The sequence below is a fragment of the Lathyrus oleraceus genome, chromosome 5 (assembly GCF_024323335.1).
Source record: "Lathyrus oleraceus cultivar Zhongwan6 chromosome 5, CAAS_Psat_ZW6_1.0, whole genome shotgun sequence".
Classification (NCBI taxonomy): domain Eukaryota; kingdom Viridiplantae; phylum Streptophyta; class Magnoliopsida; order Fabales; family Fabaceae; genus Lathyrus; species Lathyrus oleraceus.
The window spans coordinates 102,778,904-102,798,522 of record NC_066583.1 but is presented as its reverse complement, the minus strand read 5'-3'; positions in this window follow the sequence as shown (position 1 = coordinate 102,798,522).

The following is a 19,619-nucleotide window of genomic DNA, read 5'->3' as shown; positions in this document are numbered from 1 at the left end:
ATGAGCATTCACAACATTCATATCAAGCACCATACAAAAAATAAGAACATTTGGAATTCATTTGACAAGGCAAATTGATCAATCATGTGGACAAGCAAAGGTGTGACACAAATTGTCACACCTTGCTTAGAAAAATCATAACTCATCAATGGCAATTGATAAAAATGCAAACTTAAGACCAAAATGTCCGGCAAGATGTGTAGTTTCTACATGTAAAATTTCATGAGCATTGGATAAGAATTGAGCATTTCACAAATGAAGAACCAAGGCAAGGTCAAGAAAGGATACATGTACACAAACCCTAGGGCAAAATTGAATCCAGCCAGGCACAATTTACGAAAATATGATGATAAAAAAGTAGAGGAATCAAGGATCACAATGCAAAAATCCTTGTATTTTTTGGAGCATTATTTAATTAGTTATGAATTTATGAAGTGAGAAAAAAATGAAAAAATGTATGAAGAAGCATGTGGAGATGGCATGGAATAAAGGAAAAAAATGAAAATGAAACTTTGGAAAGGCGTTGCCAGCAGGACTCGAACTTGGCACGTTTTTGAAAGGTAAATGGGGCGCGAATGCCTGGCCAATCAGAACGCCTGCATGTGCGTTCCATGCAAACAGTAACACGTGAACCATAACAAACCTAAGGCAACGCTTTGAAGTCCAGAAAACCGTTGCCAAAAACTATCATCATCATCTTCAAAATTCATGCGCGTGAACAGTAAACCAATGAAGAACATCATGAACAATTTTCTCAGTTTTTCAAATTGAACACATGAATAGCTAGATCTTTCAATGGAGAGCATGAATCAACTAATGGCTAAGCATATAACATCATATCCAAAGAGAATCGATCAAATTAAGTTTTGCACATGAAACTTTAAATCAACATAACTTGTTCAATAATGCATGGAATTCAGTGGTTCAAAGCTCAGAATCACAAGCATTGCAAGATCTACAAGATTCACATAACAATTTCAAGAAATAAGAGACACGAATTTGTGACCTCTTGATGAGCAGAATTGGAATTTGATGAATCAAGCCTTTGCAATGCTTCAATCTTCCTCTAACAAGCTTGTACAAGTGTTTGGAAGAATGTTTGAGGTCTAATTGGTCTTGATTCAACAGAATTTTGATTCCACCATTGATGAACTCAAGCTTTGGATATGCTTCAAACTACACGAAATCACTTGAATCTTGATTCAATCTTGCTCCACAATGATACTAGATGATGAATTGATTCAAGAAAAATGCATGAGATGTGAAGAAATTTGGAGAAAAAAATGAGAGAGAATTTTGAGAGACTTTGAGAATTCTAGATCTAGAATTGGGAAATGTGAAAATTCTGTTATGATTTTCTATTTATATGTTTCACTAATCATGATTAATTAAGTTAAACCAAGTGCTAATGAAAAATGGTTAAGTTTGGAGGTGTTTTGCAAAAATGATTTTTCACCCTTATGCATGAAAATTATTAGTGAATAGTACACGTTTTTTAGGATTAAATTCACTCAAAAGATCATTTTAAGGCCAATGGAAGTGGTACCATGTTCAAATAATGCACACATTTCAAATTCTATTTTTCCCTCCAAAAATGCATTGAATCTTCAAATATTTATGTGATGAGAATGCATGGCATGTGATGTATGTTTTGGATAGTATATGTCAAGACATGAACAATGCAAAAAGAACCACTCCATTTGGCCTTATGGTTTGAAAGTTATGCACATTTGAAGTTCCATGTTCACTTGACCAAGATTGATCCATATCTCCTCAACCACACATGAGAAATTGATGATCGTTGACTTTTTGGAAATGGGAGAACAAGATCTACAACTTTCATGTTCAACAAAATTTCATTTGAAGCTTTCTTGATGATGTAATCTCAAGTTGAAAACCTTTCCATTTTTGGCAATTTCAAATTACAGGCCACTTTCTATTTTTGGAAAGTTTTGTCCTGACTTTATTTTCTTCAATGTTGATGTTTGAAATGTCAAATGAGACTTGTTTGAATATGAATGAAGTATTTCTATCACTTTCCACCTCCAAATCCAACAGTTGACTTTTGGTTGACTTTTGTTGACTGATAGATGACTTGATCATGCACAGATGAACTTGAGCCTCAATCTCTTGATGAAATGGCTCCAAAATGAAACCCTAGCTTTCACAAGCTCATTAAAACCATATGATGATCTCCAATCTCAATGAAGACCTCATCTCTTTGAAGAACCCTGATTGGCACAATTCAACTGATTAGGGTTGACCAGAGGTCAAAACCCTAATCTCAAGGAACATGATCAAGCATAATGAACCTCGATGATGATAAGACCATGATGATGGTGATGTACCATTTCAACCAAGATGATATCCAATCTTCTTGAGGAACCAAGAAACCCTAATTGAAGCACAAACCCTCAGATGATTAGTGATCAATTCATGAGACCCTCAGGCTTGAATCTTTTTAACTTCTCCATCTTCTGATAAAGACCTAGGAGGATGACTTGCTCATTGTTTCCACATGATATGCAAAGATGTAATGCCTAATGTCCTAGAAGATGAAATGCAATATGCTAAGCTAGTCCCAAGAGAGGAGGGCAAATTTTGAGGTATTACACCTACGTTTTAATTACCAAGCGTGTGGATGTTTGACTCAGGCGCACCATAGAACGCGTGCTGGTGGCCACTTGATCTGCCACCTCAATTAATGAGGGAGATCAAGTGGTCCATGTTTTTTATGATTATTTGAATTTCATTTTAATTGCTTTATTTTCATTAATTCATATTAATTTTAATATTGATCCAAAAAATATGAGTTTCACCAAATATTTTCAAATATTTTCCTCTTTTATATTCTGAATTAAAATTATTTTTTGGATCATTATTAATATTTTCCATGATTTAATTGATTTTTCATTTGTTTTTAATTGCTTAAAAATACTTTTAAGTCTTTAAAAAATCTGAAATTTTTTCTCCAAGGTCCTTTGACCTTGTTTGACCTATGATAAATCTCATGACCATTTATTTGGTGTTTTGATGAGGTTTTAGGAATTTGACAAACCATATTTAATTTAAATGCATTATTTTAGTATTTTTAATTGGAACAAATGCCAAATAATTTTATTAACCAATTATGATGACTTGTTCATGTTTGATTCTTGTTGTTGGACCTTGATCAAGGTTGATTTGACTTTGTCAAATTAATATCATTGGATTTAGGGGATTGATGGAATGTACATTCCATCTCCCAAAATGAATGAATGATATTAATTTGGTAAAAGTCCTCCTTTGGTCAATTTGAGATTTCATATATTCCCCTCCCACTTCATCTCATTCCCCTTCTTTATACATCCATCTCATTTAGCCTATGATATCTCAAAGTCCTAAAGCTAGTTGATCTAGAAATTAACATGAGTATGAATGAGATTAGGCCACACCTTTTGCATATTCTTTTTGTGTGCGGTATGTTTCATGAGCATAGTTCATAATACTATGTCTTTAACATGCATTAACACCAAAATTCTATTGCCCGACCTCAAATAGTTGTGAGTTCTACATAAGTCCAATTACGATTGCTTAACATAACACTAAATTTGTGACATAAAAGGCATAGCATTCTAGTTAGTGAGATTGTAAGTCTCCCCTCTTTCATGGTATTGTGTGGAAACTTGGCCTTTTTCCTTCCTTTGTGTCGCAACCTGAAAAATACAGAGGTGCGAAAAAACAACCGGCGAAAGAAAGAATGACAGAAGAGTCGCCACCGTGCGTTATTTATCCCAAAGGAGGGAAAGGAAACGCTCGAAGTAAACCTGAAAGAGGAAAGGAAAAGACAAGGTCTCGCAACCAAATCTTGGGTTCGGGAGTCGATTATGCGAAGGGAAGGTATTAGCACCCCTACGCATCCGTAGTACTCTACGGGATCCACTCTTGTTGGTTCTTGTCTAAAGGGTGTGTGTTATATCTAATGTATTATTTACTAAAAGAGAAGGTTAAAATAAAAATGACTCGCACGGATGTCGCATCCACTGCATACGTATCTCATCTGAATATGAGAATCAGAGTCTTCGTAGCTCGGCTACCTATGGGTTAAAGAGATGTGTGCTCGCTAAGACATCGCGTCTTATGCCTACGTATCTCATCGGGAATGAGAATCAGAGCAAAACGTAGTTCAAACTAACTACGGGAACAAGGGTCTCGATTGTAACTAGGATAAGAGAAAAGGAAAGTCTCGATCGCAACAAGGGCAAGAGAAAGGATCGCAACAAGGGCGAAAGCAAACAAGGATTAGTTGTTAGTTGTTAGTCAAACTCGGCAAGACATCGCATCTTGTGCCTACGTATCTCATCTGAACATGAGAATCAGAGTTGCCGTAGTTCGGCTACATAGGGCTTGCCATCTGAACATGGACTTACAAAGGAGGACACCAGTTGTGTCAAAGGAGAGTGGGCAATGTATTCACGTCATAGCAGTAGGTGTCGCAGCTCGCTGAATCGAGTCTTAGGCAGTTACCTCTTTGCAATAGAACGGACTACATGCCACAAGATCGGAGACACTCGGAAAGGTCTAGAAGTGGGGAAGCTCTGCCCTAGAGTTGTCATGCAATATGTACTTAGGTGTTTAGGATTTACAAATGGGAATATCTACCTAATGTTATCATACAAAAGAATAAGGGAATCCTACCTATGTTATCATACAAAAGGATATGGGAATCCTACCTATGTTATCATACAAAGGGTTCTATCTAATGGGTGCTACCTAATCGGAACAAGAGTTGACGAGTGGAGCAAGGAGAAGTGTTGGGGATAAGGGTAGATGGCGATGCATGAAGCAACCGACTTACAAGGTTGATGGCGATGCATAAAGCAATCGACTTACAAGGTTGATGGCGATGCATAAAGCAATCGACTTACAAAAGGATGGATGAATACGTGCTAGTTCTGTTAGGTTTTGAAAAATGATTACTCGACGTTGGATTGAGGTTTTGATCTTGTTTTGAAATGGTTATCGAATGTTCATTTTAATTCTTGTATTAACAGATGAATAAAGAATGAAAGAATAAATATTATACATTTCATGGGAGAGGGATACATTTGTTATGAATGGGGATTCAAAGTATTGGAATAATTAAATCGGGTCCAAACAATAAATAATGCAATGTATGAGTGTAAGTGCAAAGGAACCGGCTCATTGTAAGAAAGCCCAAGAGTAAGCTATGTGAGGTTGATGGCGATGCTTAAAAAGCAATCGACTTACAAGGGTGTGAAAATGGGCTCGATATTAAATCGAGAAAAATATGATTTTTATATGTTTAAAAATGGTTTTAAATGAATGGTGAAATTAAGAGAAAACAAATTTGCATTATTAACAAATGAAACTATGAGTATAATAAAGGCATAAAAAGAAATGAAAATGCTAAAATAAAATAAAATAGCTAAAAGAAATAAAATGCCAAAAAAAATGCTATACATGAGTATTGAACCCACCCCACTCAAGACTATGATACTACCCTTCTCCACACGACCACTCATGGTTAGTTATTATTTGATGTTACTTTAAATATATGAACCAAAATAGATTAAACATTAGAATAAAAACTAAAAAAAAAAAAAAAAGTCTGTTGGACTACCAGTAGTTAAACCCAGCCGCCTGGCTGTTGGGTTTTTCCAGGGAATATGAATTGAAAATATGGAAACATTTATTAACTAATATTAACTAAATCTTAGGTTTAAACAAACTTTTAATGGTTTCAAAAGAACTTATTTTGTTTAAAACGAATTAAAGAAAAAAGGAAAAAAAACAAATTGGTAACAGGATCGTTCTCCTTGTTCTCTCTCAATCTCCCAAATTCGCTCTCTAAATCTCACGAACCTCTCACTCGCAACTTAGCCTTTCGTTTTCAACTTCTCATCTCCCTCACGAAATCTCTTCTCTCATCGCGACCTCACCGAATCCTCTCACGCTCTCAAACTCAAAGAATCACTCTCTCTCAACTCTCACGATATCTCCATCAACAAGCATATGAAAAGGATAAAGGGAAAAAGGAGAAGTTCTTACAAAGTGTCACGGCGGTGGTGAAAGGCGTGAAGAAGCTGGCCTCCCAATCCAGGTAATCGATTTTGGGATTTTAGGGTTTTGTTTGAGATTTTCCGCCTCCGATTTTCTGTTGTTGATTCCCCTCTCTCTTACTGATTCGTTTTCTATTTATGCTTTGCTGATTAGGGTTTTTAATTTGGTATCCTGGATTCAAAAGAGGCGTTCCTGCAAAGCACTTTCTTTGTGCTTAGTATCGGATTGGTCCCTTTGATGTAGGGATTCGTAACAGGTAATCTGAGCCACACTTTCTTCTTCATTGTTTTGTCTGGATGCCAAATTGGGATATTTTCCTGAGATTTTACTGTTGCCAATACCATGTGTTTTTTTTACTGCAGTGAAAACAGTGAGCTTGGTTTGACTTCAATATCTGAAAGCTGATTCCGAATACATGTCATTTCATTTGCCCTTTGTGCACAACATTCATGTGTAATTTGGGGACTTGGTTCGGTGACTGTAGAATCAGAACTTTTAGGATTCTCCATCTTTAGGGAGTACATTTGTTCATTACAACTTACTTCTTCACTGAACCGTTGGCTTCTCGTAATTGGCTTTTGTAGCCCATTGTTTACAAAGCAATCATGGGAAGTTAAAAACTTGGTTTCATAGTTAGAAACAGAAGAGCACTCCTGCTTATCATCCATAGGCACATATTCATCAGCACTCATTGTTTCTTTTGTTGACAGGCCTGTGGTCATGTTGGGCATGTCATGCAGCCAATGAATTCAACGTGTGGTGTATAGCATCAAGGTTTGGCTGCAACCATTTGATGTCGGCTTACTTGGTTATGAGGTATCATGATGTAGTCTTGTTTGGCACAATGAACAGCCTATGGCAGACCTTGCAAATTGTAGGTTGCAGCAAGTGCATGTATACCAGCTTTATTTGTTACATGTTGTATGGTGTTGGATTATGTTCACACTGATTTTGCTGCAGGAAAATCCAATGATCATGGTTTGGCTTCAACCTTCACATGCAGCTAACTAGTTTTTTTGGTTGGGTTTACTTGCAGGCTGATGGTGTGTTGATTCAATGCCATTCCATGTTGAGCTTGTGGTAGTAGTGCGATAACAGATCTGGCACAATGTCGGTAGCAGCCATTTTACAATGGATATGGATGACCATCTGTCCTCGGCATTGTCTTGGCGGATTTGTGGCTTTCCCTAAGGTAATGGTTCTGTCTCCACTGACTCTTCATAACCTGGTTGATTCTCAACAGTGTTGGCGACGGTGTTAAAAGTTCCTTCTATTTCGGAGGGGATTTCATGGTTTTTATTGATATTTTTGGATACTGTTTCTTGGGAAAATTCATTATGACTTTTTGATGCATCAAAGAAGTGCGGCACAGACTGAGGAGTATCATGGCTTCCAGCAGAAGCAGGATAATCAGTGTCAGCAACAGGTGGCTGGATTTTTGGCAACTTGCTTGAATTATGAGCAAACTGTTCCCTTCCATCGTAAGCATTGTTTACACTCTGAGAATTGGTACTAGGAACTTCACTTGGATTGCTTTGTTGCGGGAATACCTGCCGTTGCATCATATTATTCTGGTAGCTGAAATTTGTTTATATTTTTCGAGTTTTATCGCATATACCAGCTTCCTTTTTGTTAACCTTTTACTTTTATGCAGTAAATCGGACTTTGTCATATACAAGCTTAAACAAATGGGGAAGATTACTGAGATAGACATTCTACAAATTAGCAAACAATTTGATTCCTTAGACCATGGCATATACGGCAAGATCACTCTAGCTGACCTCATGGAAACTGTCTAATTCAACTATCTCTTCTGAAAGTGTAGACCAGTGCAAGAGACCGGCGATATTCAGGACATGAAACATATTTGCGAACTTGTCTCATGTGTGGCGAAACAGATTCAGGCTTTCAGCAACTAAAACCTGTGATCACATCATCAAGTCAAAAAGTTAACCTTAATGTTGGATCATCTTTTATTCTTTTGAAAGCCAAAGGGAAGTATCCTGCGTTGACTCAAACTCCTCGCATAATTTTATGAGGATATGTGATAAACACTGAAGTCAAGCTTCTTCAATCATTTACCGTCATCTGCGTGGAACATGTATGTTCAATGAATAGAAACACTAGCTTCACTTTCCTAGTACTTGAAAACTGAAAAGACGTGATTTTATTCATAGGGATGATTCTATTCGTTTGCTGATGTAATGTCATGTTTATTGTATGTACTAAGAATACACAAAATTTAGATTCTTGATGTAACTTAGAACAATTATAGTAATGGATTATGCATACTTCTGACAGGAATATGAACAACCCTTGAATGTTATTGCTTTGTGTTTGGAAATCTAGAAAGGTTGCAGATTTGTGCTGATGTTTTCTTATGGAAGAACAAGAAGATATCTGCTGGTGCACTCGGTGTAGCAACTGCTATTTGGGTGTTTTTTGAGCTGCTTGTTGCATTTTGTTGTTGTTATTTTTCTTTGGCAGGGTGTTGGTTTACCTCGTATGCATAGCTAGTTCAAACCATGTCTTGGCATGCTTCATGGATGAAAATGGTTGTACTTTCACAACAGGTTTTGGCTTGGACATTGGCAGCAAACTCATGGCTTTACTTTATGGCTTGGATTTTATGTTGGTCATGACTTGGTTTGTGCAGGTTGAGCATTGCAGTAGGATGGTGCAGCAGGGCAAATGCAGTAGGATGGAAGTTAATTGGCAAAGCAAGATTCCAAAGGTTCAAGGTGTGACCATGTTGACATTAAAGTGAAGAAGCCAAGCACAAGTGGTTAAACCAAAGATAACAGGGACATGGATAATGTCATGAGAGTTAGGACTAGTCATTTAGTGATTAGGGATGACCAATGGCATAGGGTTGACTTTGGTCAAAGTTGACCAAAAAGTCAATTGTTGACCAAAGTCAACAAATGGTTAAAATTCAATTTTATTTTCATTTTTCTTGTAAATGGACAAATGATTGATGATTGTGGTGAAAATTTAGAGTTTTTGGATTTTGGGTGACTTTGGTCAATGTTGACCAAAAAGTCAACTGTTGACCAAAGTCAACAATTGGTCAAAAATTGTCAAGACTTGTATTTTCTTGTGTAGAATCAAATGTAATGGTTTACAATGACATGAAATAGATTGAAATGGATTAACAAATGGTTTGAAGTTGGCTTCCAAATTGTTTTGTCTTATGACTTGAATGTTTGACTTTTGAAAAATAACTTGACTGATAATGTACATGAACAAGGCCATGAAATGAGACCATAAGGTTAGGGTTTTGACATAGTATCCATGAACCAATAACATGACTAGCAAGTGGCTTGAAACACAAGAAGCTTGGTTGTTTGGATGACCAAGACCATATGAGTAATAACAATCACATGAACCACACCATGACTTTGGACCAAGACCAATCCTCATATAAGACCAGAGTAAGGTTAGGCCAAACGTGCTAAAAAAAAGTGAAAACATAAAAAATTCAGGACCAAAATCGGGGTATGACAGTTGCCCCTATTTAAGTGTCTTCAACTAGAGAATATGAAGCAGGACGTTCTTCATATGATCATAGTGGGAGATGGTTAAATACTAAGAAGACCCGGATTTTGATCCTGAATCCCTATGAAATAATTAACAATGCCTGTCAGAATCGGCAAAGAAGCAATCTCAAAAGAAGAATCCGTCTGTTACGGTGAAAATCGGCCTGAGTACCGAAACAGAAAGTTGATCTGGATACCAAAATAAATGGTAACACAGGAATACCCATGGCCTGAACGCCGCACATTAGTCTGAACACTAAGCATCGGAATACGAGAGTACCAATGTTGGTCTGATCACCGGAAATCTGGTCTGAACACCACTTCGACTTGGAAATCGGAAAACTGGCCTGAATGCCACAAGTACTTCGACTTGATCGTCGGAAACTTCTTCGATCTGAAAATCGGAAACTGGCCTGAATGCCACAAGTACTTCGACCTGATCGTCGGAAACTTCTTCGATCTGAATATCGGAAAAACTGGCCTGAATGCCATAAGTACTTCGACCTGATCGTCGGAAACTTCTTCGATCTGAACATCGGAAACTGGCCTGAATGCCACTTCGGTCTGGATACCGGAAACTGGCCTGAATGCCACAAGTTGCATCGACCTGAATGTCGGAAACTTCTTCGATCTGAAAATCGGAAACTGGCCTGAATGCCACTTCGGTCTGAATACCGGAAACTGGCCTGAATGCCACAAGTTGCATCGACCTGAATGTCGGAAACTTCTTCGATCTGAAAATCGGGAAAAAAAACTGGCCTGAATGCCACTTCGGTCTGGATACCGGAAACTGGCCTGAATGCCATAAGTACTTCGACCTGATCGTCGGAAACTTCTTCGATCTGAACATCGGAAACTGGCCTGAATGCCACTTCGGTCTGGATACCGGAAACTGGCCTGAATGCCACAAGTTGCATCGACCTGAATGTCGGAAACTTCTTCGATCTGAAAATCGGAAACTGGCCTGAATGCCACTTCGGTCTGAATACCGGAAACTGGCCTGAATGCCACAAGTTGCATCGACCTGAATGTCGGAAACTTCTTCGATCTGAAAATCGGGAAAAAAAACTGGCCTGAATGCCACTTCGGTCTGGATACCGGAAACTGGCCTGAATGCCATAAGTACTTCGACCTGATCGTCGGAAACTTCTTCGATCTGAACATCGGAAACTGGCCTGAATGCCACTTCGGTCTGGATACCGGAAACTGGCCTGAATGCCACAAGTTGCATCGACCTGAATGTCGGAAACTTCTTCGATCTGAAAATCGGAAACTGGCCTGAATGCCACTTCGGTCTGAATACCGGAAACTGGCCTGAATGCCACAAGTTGCATCGACCTGAATGTCGGAAACTTCTTCGATCTGAAAATCGGGAAAAAAAACTGGCCTGAATGCCACTTCGGTCTGGATACCGGAAACTGGCCTGAATGCCATAAGTACTTCGACCTGATCGTTGGAAACTTCTTCGACCTGAACATCGGAAACTGGCCTGAATGCCACTTCGGTCTGGATACCGGAAAATTGGCCTGAATGCCACTTCGGTCTGAATACCGGAAAATTGGCCTGAATGCCACTTCGGTCTGAATATCGGAAAATTGGCCTGAATGCCACCTCGGTCTGAATACCGGAAAATTGGCATGAATGCCACTTCGGTCTGAATACCGGAAAATTGGCCTGAATGCCACTTCGGTCTGAATACCGGAAAATTGGCCTGAATGCCACTTCGGTCTGAATACCGGAAAATTGGCCTGAATGCCACTTCGGTCTGAATACCGGAAAAAACTGGCCTGAATGCCACTTCGGTCTGGATACCGGAAAAACTGGCCTGAATGCCACTTCGGTCTGGATACCGGAAAACTTCATGCCTGTCAGCATCGGCAGAAATAGGGAAAACGATAATTGAGGCGGCACGTGGGCCAACGACCCATGCTGGGGATAATAAGTCATGAACAACCTTCATTCTGAGCACTGGAAACAAACTTCTGGCTTGTCACTTGGGATACCGAGAATGTTTTATGCTTACATGCATATGTTTGAATTTTTCAATGGCGTAATGCTCCATGAGAATGGAAATGCTACGCGATTTGGGCGGATGCAATGCAATATGATTCTACATGCAGGGATGCGAAATGCTGGGGAAAATGCCAAGCTGAAGCAAGGAATCCCGTTGGGGAAATGATTATAATCTTCCGGACCCTGGCACTACTGTTGGAGATTCACAACATAATGAACTATGTGGGGAAATGACCGGCCGCGCGGTGTTCTGGCAATGGCGAGATACCGAGACTCTGACTGGGGAGAGAACGGCGCTGGAAACCTGTTGTTGGGGGAAGCGATAGTGGTTCTGGAAACCATAATCTACGAGAGATGACTCAGCAGGGGGAGGCAAACACCGATACGGTACCGAGGTTATGCTTCTAGGAAAGAGATCATCGATCTGGGATTGAAAACATCAATCTGGCATCGAACTCCGAGGAGCAACTGCTTCTGCTGGGAAGATACAGTCTGGTACTGTCAACTCAGCTGGGGAGTGTATAGTCTGACACACATGCTCAGGAAATTCCCCGAGGGTATCTGTTCTGAATAGATGATCCAAAGCACTTAAAATTCACATCAACTTTAAATGTTTATTAAGCATATACCTGTAAAGCCCTTAGGTGTCATGATGCAATGTTTATCAAAAATTCGGACGTCATTTTTGCAAACAAAACAGTAAAATGAAAATGAAAACAGAGATATACTGAGTAACATGATTTTATTGAATGGCCTCTGAATAGGCATTTACATCAGGAAGCAATCCCTGGAAAGAGGTAATTGCACAAAAGATAAAATATAAATTAATCTAATGGCTATGTGAAATGGATTTCTATTGGGTTCCAATTCTGCTATGACCCGCTCGTCTTCACGATCCTCCAGATGATCAGCCTTCTGAGAAAGGGTGATTGGACTGTTTCTTGCCTTTTGAAAGTTTCCAGTCACCGACATGAGATGAGATTCAGAACTAACTCAGAACGCAGTCATTCGCTTAATCCCTAACTTTTGCCTGGATCGCCCTTTTCGGGTTTTCAACCCACCGGGATACCCATTTTTGCCTAAGTTGCCTTTTCAGGTTTTCAACTTACCGGGTGTACGATCTTTTCATTTTTAAATCCCTAATTTTTTTGCCCGAACCTTTTCATTTTCTTGGTTCGTCGGGATGCCCATTTTTGCCTGGACTATTCTTTTTACCATCCAGCGGGTCTATTTTATGCGAAGTATTTTTTAACTGCGTATGAGTTTACCGGGGAAGTGAAGTCTTCACCATCCATCGTTGCAAGCATTAAGGCCCCACCATCAAAAACCTTGGTGACGATATACGGTCCCTCATAGTTAGGAGTCCACTTGCCCCTGTGATCTGTCTGAGGAGGAAGGATCCTTTTCAACACTAAATCTCCGACTTGGAAACAACGAGGACGCACTTTCTGATCAAAGGCCCTCTTCATCCGACTCTGATACAACTGCCCATGACAAATGGCTGCCATTCGCTTCTCTTCGATAAGACTCAACTCATTGAACCTTGTCTGAATCCATTCAACTTCATCTAGCTTGACATCCAACAAGACTCTTAGAGAAGGAATCTCTACTTCAACAGGTAGGACTGCTTCCATACCATACACCAGGGAGTAAGGGGTTGCCCCGGTCGACGTACGTACTGAAGTGCGGTACCCATGCAAGGCGAAGGGTAACATCTCGTGCCAATCTCTGTACGTAACGACCATCTTCTGCACAATCTTCTTTATGTTCTTATTTGCTGCCTCAACAGCACCATTCATCTTAGGACGATAGGGGGAAGAATTGTGATGCTGGATGTTGAAGTTCTGGCACAACTCCTTCATCATTTTGTTATTGAGATTGGAACCATTATCAGTAATGATTCTTTCGGGAATCCCATAGCGACAAATGATTTCTTTCTTGATGAAACGGGCAACCACATGTCTGGTGACATTCGCGAACGATGCTGCTTCGACCCACTTGGTGAAATAGTCGATGGCAACAAGGATGAAGCGATGCCCATTGGAAGCAGTTGGCTCAATCTTTCCAATCATGTCAATGCCCCACATAGCAAACGGCCACGGCGAAGACATCATATTCAGAGGATTCGGCGGTACATGCACCTTATCAGCATAAATCTGGCATTTATGACACTTCCGAGCATATTTGAAACAATCAGATTCCATGGTCATCCAGTAATAACCCGCTCTTAACAATTTCTTAGCCATTACATGTCCGCCGGCATGAGTACCGAAGGAACCTTCATGAACTTCCTGCATTAACATGTCCGCCTCGTGTTTGTCCACGCATCTGAGCAAAACCATGTCGAAGTTCCTCTTATACAGCACATCGTCTTTGTTCAAGAAGAAACTGCCTGCCAATCTTCTCAAAGTTTTTCTGTCATTGTTGGATGCCCCTGCAGGGTACTCTTGATTCTTCAGAAAGCATTTGATATCGTGATACCAGGGCTTGTCATCAACTACCAGTTCAGCAGCAAACACATACGCGGCCCTATCAAGGCGCATAACATCGATCCTAGGAGCATGGTTCCACCGACCCACCTTGATCATGGAGGATAGAGTAGCAAGAGCATCTGCCATCTGGTTCTCATCACGAGGTATATGATACAGCTTTACTGTTGTGAAGAAAGTCAACAGCCTTCTCGTGTAATCTCTGTAAGGGACCAGAGTAGGCTGGAGAGTGTTCCAATCACCATTTACTTGATTGATCACTAGAGCTGAATCTCCGAAGATGTCCAGAGTCTTGATTCTCAAATCAATGGCTTGCTCAATACCCAAGATACAGGCCTCGTACTCAGCTTCATTATTGGTGCACTCGAAAGTCAGACGAGCGGTGAAAGGCATGTGGGCACCTTTCGGGGTAGTAATGACAGCACCAATTCCACTTCCTTTGGCGTTGACGGCCCCATCAAACAACAAAGTCCACTTTTCGTCTGGATCAGGTCCCTCCCCAACAACTGGCTCTTCGCAGTCTTTCATCTTGAGGAACATGATGTCTTCATCTAGAAAATCAAACTTCATCGGCTCGTAGTCTTCAATCGGTTGTTGAGCAAGATAGTCTGACAGAATACTCCCCTTGATGGCTTTCTGGGATGTATACTGGATATCATACTCTGTCAGTACCATTTGCCAACGAGCAACCCTTCCGGTGAGAGCTGGCTTCTCGAATATATACTTGACTGGATCCATCTTGGAGATCAGTAAGGTTGTGTGAGTCAGCATGTATTGTCTCAATCGCTTAGCAGCCCATGCAAGTGCACAACATGTCTTTTCAAGCATTGAGTATCTCGACTCGCAGTCTGTGAATTTTTTACTCAGGTAGTAGATGGCATGCTCTTTTCTACCTGTCTCGTCGTGTTGACCGAGAACATAACCCATGGAATTGTCGAGTACTGTCAAGTACATAATCAGCGGTCTCCCTGGGACTGGAGGCATGAGGATAGGGGGATTCTGCAAATACTCTTTTATCTTTTCAAAAGCCCTTTGACAATCGTCATTCCACCTGACAGCCTGATCTTTCCTCAACAATTTGAAAATTGGCTCACACGTGGCTGTTAGGTGAGAGATGAACCTTGCAATGTAATTCAACCTCCCTAAGAAACCACGGACTTGCTTCTCCGTTCTTGGCTCAGGCATTTCCTGTATTGCTTTCACTTTGTCAGGATCCACCTCAATCCCTTTTCCGCTAACAATAAAACCTAGCAATTTTCCAGACCTCACCCCGAAAATGCACTTGTTCGGATTAAGCCTCAGCTTGAATTTCCTTAAACGCTCAAACAGCTTCTGCAGATTCACCAGATGTTCTTCTTCTGTCTGAGATTTGGCAATCATATCGTCCACATAAACCTCGATTTCATGATGAATCATATCATGGAATAGAGTCACCATAGCTCGTTGATATGTTGCCCCAGCGTTTTTCAGACCAAACGGCATCACCTTGTAGCAGAAGGTGCCCCATGGGGTTATGAAAGTTGTCTTCTCCATGTCTTCTGGTGCCATCTTGATTTGGTTATAGCCAGAAAATCCATCCATGAAGGAGAATACCGAGAACTGAGTTGTGTTATCCACCAAAACGTCGATGTGAGGTAATGGGAAATCATCTTTAGGGCTAGCTCTGTTCAGATCCCGGTAGTCGACCCACATCCGTACCTTTCCATCCTTCTTAGGTACTGGAACGATGTTTGCGACCCATGGCGGATAATTGGTAACCGCTAGGAACCCTGCATCCAACTATTTCTGCACTTCTTCCTTTATCTTGACAGCCATCTCTGGTCTTGTTCTTCTGAGCTTCTGCTTGACCGGAGGACAACCTTCTTTGAGAGGCAAACGGTGTACCACAATATCTGTGTCAAGCCCTGGCATGTCCTGATAAGACCAAGCGAAGACGTCAACATACTCTTGCAACAGTTCAATCAACCCCTTCTTCACATCATCTTCCAAAGCAGCCCCTATCTTGATTTCTTTCTTGACGTCCTCGGTGCCAAGATTAATCACTTCAGTAGACTCTTGATGCGGTTGAATGACCCTTTCCTCTTGCTTTAACAGCCTGGCAAGTTCTTCAGGGAGTTCACAGTCTTCATCACCCTCTTCTTCAGCTTGGAAGATTGGGTTTTCGAAGTCGAAGTGAGCCATAGCAGAATCGTTATCAATAGGATCCGGTGATGTGCATCTGCATGAGTGATGGTATGTGCTTATGAGTGTGAACAGTGAGTGAAAACTAAACAAAACATTTCCAAATATTTTTATTCTTTTGAAATTTTGAAAACTGTAAAAATAGAAAAACAGTGAACAAGATTTTGAATGCAAAAGACGTCCTTCATTTATGATAAACAATGCAGGCATTCACATAGATGAGCCCTACAATGAGTCATTATGCCTTGGGCGGAACGTAAGACTTGGACATGCATGAATAAACAAAGAAAAATTACTCCTCTAGAAGAGTGACTTGGACAATTTCCTCGGAAGAACAATTGTTGATGACTTCACCAGGGATCCTCGGACGCACCCAGTTGTCGATGTCGCAATCACTATCTCCATTTTCATCGTTGATCGCAGAGATCTGGCCATATTGGATGACGCCAGCACTGGAGAAAGTAATCGGCCCCTGACGAGTCTGAAGTGTTGAAATTGTAGAAGTCGGGGATGGGTGATACCCAATCCCGAATTTGTCGTCTTTCATTGGTAACACCAATAGATGTCCCCAACCGGGGGCAACACCCGAATCCACCAAGGCATGTGCCTGCTTGAAGGATGAGATAGAGGCACCCGCTTTAACCTCTTCCACCGGAGATGCATCCTTGATCTAAACTGCCTAAAAGGGATGTGATGCAATGCAAAATGATGTGATGCAATGCAAAATGAATGCAAAATGATGTGATGCAGTGCAGTGACATGGAAATCAGGATTGCTGTGTCTGCTCGAACAAATGTCAGGTCGTACTGTCCGAAGAGAAAACCATTGAGGAATATAATACAAGATCAAAACTCTGCTCCAGAAAACCGGGTTGGTTGGAGGTTAAGGTTTCCTGAATTTAGCCCGCCCATCACTGGTAGGTTCTAAGAACAGAAGTTTGTCAGCTTCAGCCCTTCAGTCGAGAATAATACGTTTACCACTGAAGATTTGGCATTATTACAGGATAAAAGACCTCCACTGACTCCCCTCAACAGGATATCCTAATAGCAAGTTCCCAGTCTCGGGGTCCTCGGATTGAGCAACGAGAATGCGCCCACCAGAGCTAACATAATCACGTCTCGGAGGAGAGGCCTCGACTGAGTTCTCGGGAAATGGTCACCAGAGTCGACGATTTCTAAAGGAATATCTGTCATTATGGAACACCCATAGGACAAAATATATCCAACAGAAACCTCGTCTGGAATGTGGGTCTCATGAACAACTTAACATAGCAACATGCCACGCAAGCCTCATGACTATCCACTCTAACACCTATGTGTACACTCAAGCCTGGGTAGTGGGCTTATATCTCATAGAATAATCCCAACCCAACGAACAAACAACCCACAGAACCCACAGATACAGCAAACATATGTACATGAACGCAATAAGATAAAGCAGGTAAATGCGGAAAATAAACGACTGTACAAAAGCATAAACACCCAACAAAAAAGAAACCTACAAAAGCTAGGAGGGACTCGCTTAGGGAAACCGGGTCCCCAGCAGAGTCGCCAGCTGTCGCAGCCTCAAAAATACAGAGGTGCGAAAAAACAACCGGCGAAAGAAAGAATGACAGAAGAGTTGCCACCGTGCGTTATTTATCCCAAAGGAGGGAAAGGAAACACTCGAAGTAAACCTGAAAGAGGAAAGGAAAAGACAAGGTCTCGCAACCAAATCTTGGGTTCGGGAGTCGATTATGCGAAGGGAAGGTATTAGCACCCCTACGCATCTGTAGTACTCTACGGGATCCACTCTTGTTGTTTCTTGTCTAAAGGGTGTGTGTTATATCTAATGTATTATTTACTAAAAGAGAAGGTTAAAATAAAAATGACTCGCACGGATGTCGCATCCACTGCATACGTATCTCATCTGAATATGAGAATCAGAGTCTTCGTAGCTCGGCTACCTATGGGTTAAAGAGATGTGTGCTCGCTAAGACATCGCGTCTTATGCCTACGTATCTCATCGGGAATGAGAATCAGAGCAAAACGTAGTTCAAACTAACTACGGGAACAAGGGTCTCGATTGTAACTAGGATAAGAGAAAAGGAAAGTCTCGATCGCAACAAGGGCAAGAGAAAGGATCGCAACAAGGGCGAAAGCAAACAAGGATTAGTTGTTAGTTGTTAGTCAAACTCGGCAAGACATCGCATCTTGTGCCTACGTATCTCATCTGAACATGAGAATCAGAGTTGCCGTAGTTCGGCTACATAGGGCTTGCCATCTGAACATGGACTTACAAAGGAGGACACCAGTTGTGTCAAAGGAGAGTGGGCAATGTATTCACGTCCTAGCAGTAGGTGTCGCAGCTCGCTGAATCGAGTCTTAGGCAGTTACCTCTTTGCAATAGAACGGACTACATGCCACAAGATCGGAGACGCTCGGAAAGGTCTAGAAGTGGGGAAGCTCTGCCCTAGAGTTGTCATACAATATGTACTTAGGTGTTTAGGATTTACAAATGGGAATATCTACCTAATGTTATCATACAAAAGAATAAGGGAATCCTACCTATGTTATCATACAAAAGGATATGGGAATCCTACCTATGTTATTATACAAAGGGTTCTATCTAATGGGTGCTACCTAATCGGAACAAGAGTTGACGAGTGGAGCAAGGAGAAGTGTTGGGGATAAGGGTAGATGGCGATGCATGAAGCAATCGACTTACAAGGTTGATGGCGATGCATAAAGCAATCGACTTACAAGGTTGATGGCGATGCATAAAGCAATCGACTTACAAGGTTGATGGTGATGCATAAAGCAATCGACTTACAAGGTTGATGGCGATGCATAAAGCAATCGACTTACAAAAGGGTGGATGAATATGTGCTAGTTCTGTTAGGTTTTGAAAAATGATTACTCGACGTTGGATCGAGGTTTTGATCTTGTTTTGAAATGGTTATCGAATGTTCATTTTAATTCTTGTATTAACAGATGAATAAAGAATGAAAGAATAAATATTATACATTTCATGGGAGAGGGATACATTTGTTATGAATGGGGATTCAAAGTATTGGAATAATTAAATCGGGTCCAAACAATAAATAATGCAATGTATGAGTGTAAGTGCAAAGGAACCGGCTCATTGTAAGAAAGCCCAAGAGTAAGCTATGTGAGGTTGATGGCGATGCTTAAAAAGCAATCGACTTACAAGGGTGTGAAAATGGGCTCGATATTAAATCGAGAAAAATATGATTTTTATAAGTTTAAAAATGGTTTTGAATGAATGGTGAAATTAAGAGAAAACAAATTTGCATTATTAACAAATGAAACTATGAGTATAATAAAGGCATAAA